Source organism: Tupaia chinensis, unplaced genomic scaffold (assembly GCF_000334495.1).
Source record: "Tupaia chinensis unplaced genomic scaffold, TupChi_1.0 Scaffold150215_1, whole genome shotgun sequence".
In the NCBI taxonomy this organism is placed as follows: domain Eukaryota; kingdom Metazoa; phylum Chordata; class Mammalia; order Scandentia; family Tupaiidae; genus Tupaia; species Tupaia belangeri.
In genome coordinates this window covers 78,006-81,053 of record NW_006210054.1, presented here as the reverse complement: position 1 = coordinate 81,053, position 3,048 = coordinate 78,006, and the positions used below count along the sequence as shown (strand labels likewise).

Genomic DNA, 3,048 nt, shown 5'->3' with positions numbered 1-3,048 from the left:
GCTACTGACTGGTTTGTGTTTTAACAATCAGTAACAGTTATCACTGTAGAACACTGAGTGTGCATTTTCAGGTTAGTTGTTAAACACTATACTCTATGTGATACTTGTCATCTATGTGACCAATAAGGACTATGTCTTGATTCATATCCTCTGAGAATTTGGCATGTTCTCCCCTTAGAGTCAATTCAAACCATGTAATAAATGTGTTTTTCCCATGGCATCAGAAAGACTAGAGACCAATTTGTACTCATCTTACAGGGCTCTAAGGTCTTATAACCTGCCTATTTCACCACACCAATTTTATCTTGCTGTTTTATGCATTTCTCATGCTGAATTTTATTTATTTTTACTCTTCCATTTTAATCTATGAACCCTCATAAATTCCTAAATACAATGTAAAACAAGTGGGGAAACCAGTAAACAACTTACCGAAAATGAATTCATTTTCTTAATCCTGGACAGAGAGCAGTTTCTAAAATTATAGCTGAAAGAGAAGGTGAATCAAGTAGGTCAGAGAAATGGTGTTCCTTGTTCCAAGATTCCTCTATATAAAGCTCTCTACAGAGTAAAGAAAGCCTCCCTGTGGGAGAACAGGCACTTACACATGAGAATGGGCTAAAGACATTATTGAATGAGCAACCACAAATTTATTCACTGATAGAAATGAAAGACACATATTAAACTTAGGTTAATAAAAATATGAATTTCCGGCCCAGATCGGGAAGTGTCAAGCGGCAGCCAGGTTCCCCGTCTTCACCGCCGCCACTACCTCTGCATCCGGACCCCAAACCCCGGCCCAGGCCCAGCTGCCATGACGAATGTGTATTCCTTGGATGGGATTTTGGTGTTCGGGCTCCTCTTTGTTGCACCTGTGCCTACTTCAAGAAAGTACCTCAGCTTAAAACCTGACTGCTATCAGAGAAGAAAGGAGTTTGGGGTGTCTCTTACAAAGCTGCTGTGATTGGAACCAGGCTGCATGCTGTCATGGCAATTGCCTGTGTTGTAATGGCCTTTTACGTGCTGTTCATAAAATGAATTCCAAAGAATCCAACTCATCGACTGCCAGCCAAGGAGACGGGGAGAACAACCTGTCGGGCACCTGGACCCAGCATAGAAGAGTTCAGCTAAAATCATCAAAGTCCCCAGGATGATACCACGCATCTGCCCCCACCCTCTGTGGGGAAATCTTATGGTCATGAACATCATTTATGCTTCAGGGGACTCCAGGAAGCCAAATTCCTTTGGTCCATGTGTAAATTGGTCCTTGGCAGAGAGCATCTGATGCCCAGATAAATTAACCCCCATGGTGATATGATTACATACCTCCTGCTTAAATACTTGTCACCTATTTTGTTTTTCAGGATTTTTTCAGACAGAGGCTCACTAAGAAGGAAATAGGTTGTGTTCAGACCTCTTTGGGGGAGAGCTCATTTTCAAGACTTAAATTTTCTGTCTGATCTGGATTTGGCAAATTGGGGAACCAATGCCAAGAAATGATTTGGCTTTAGAAATTTATCTTTCATATACCCATCTGGGAACTGCGAGAGAGGCACAGCCCTCATTTCAGAAAGACAGCAGATTAAGTAGCTGTGTCTTGTGCTAGGAGCTCGAGAGTTTTGCCAAGAGAATCCGGGCCTCTGTAAAATTTGGGCATTATCTATCTGTGATGAGACCAGGAAACAGTGACTTAAACAAGAATATATATTCCTATACTAGTAAATTCATCCAGTATAAGACTTTATTGTGATGTTAGATGGAAGTTTTGTTACAAAAGATAGAAACTTACTCTGTTTAAATCTGGGCTGTTATGGCCATTTTTAGTTGATTACTTGTTTTTCTTGGCCACTCTTAATTTGCTTCATATGGCAGTATTCTTTAGTTGTGTCTGAAATTTCTATTTGCTATAAGAACATGAGAAATTCAAGTGAGGGAAGTTGCTGGTATTCGTCAACATGTTTGGACAGTTCATAGAATCCACAAGTAAATTGAGAGTATTCTCTGAAGGAAAGGATAACAGAGCTTTGTAGCTGAAATCGAAAAAAGTTAACGTTAAATATTATAATAAGCATAGGCATAGGTCTTCCAGCTAAATTGTCCATTACAGTAAACTTAACTGTGGATGTGTTAGCTACAGTCAACTCCTTCGTGGCAGTAAATTGTCTTTTGTGCTTACTCTAAAAGAATAAAAGCTGCTATGAAGTTTAGCTTCTAACATATGCAGTTCAGTGCTTTGAGGGTTTCTAGAACCATAGAAAGCCATCAAGAAAACACTACATGTCTAATCAGCTCAGAGTTGTGGCTGTTATCTCTTCAGGAATTGGCCCACTGGGTAAATTTTAATGATTCATGTGTTTTGCATTGTCGTCATTTCTGAGGATCTTTCCCATGAAAGAAGGCCAATCTAGTGGGACAGGAGAGAAGAGGTACACCTTGTGGGTGTGAGTTTGGGATCTGTTGGCCAAAGGGGATGTCACTCCCTGGAACAGGTTCAGCATGTTTTGCACTTGTTATTTTGTAGCTTTAATGACTTTTGGTTTGAATAGGGCTAATGTCTCTAAGTTTGGTGCTTAGAGCTACTTCATATTTTAAACTGTGGGTTCCATCCCACAGTTCTATTTTAGACCAGTTTTTACAGCCTACCGGGTGGGTCATCTTGACCTAAACTCTTGAGTTGTTATATTTTGAAACATTTTCACACCAGAATGTACCGAAAAGTGCACAAGATGAAGGTAATTTACAGCAAGAAACAACACACAGCTTATTTCATTTCCTGACTTTATGTAAGCAGATAAGCAGAACATTGATAACTCATCACTTTGGTTGCTGTGTCTTACATTATTTTCAACAAAAAAATTAAAGGAAGTTATTCCTCTGGAGGAATCTTTTAGGGGTGGAGAAATAGGGATAGTAATATTGCCTCAGATTCAAACTGGCATCACTGTAAACTTTATGCCAGGATGGAATGAAGTCAGCTCCTTTTTATAGTTGAAATACAATTTTTTTATTCACCATTGTCTGCACAAATCCTTGAAAATAAAAATTTTTGCC

At 39.4% G+C, this 3,048-nt stretch overlaps 1 pseudogene; it reads left to right on the top strand.

Annotated features, from left to right (window-relative positions):
- The first annotated feature begins 811 nt into the window (after positions 1 to 811).
- LOC102490237 (protein kish-B pseudogene) lies at positions 812 to 1,038 on the top strand (annotated as a pseudogene).
- The last annotated feature ends 2,010 nt before the right edge of the window (positions 1,039 to 3,048 follow it).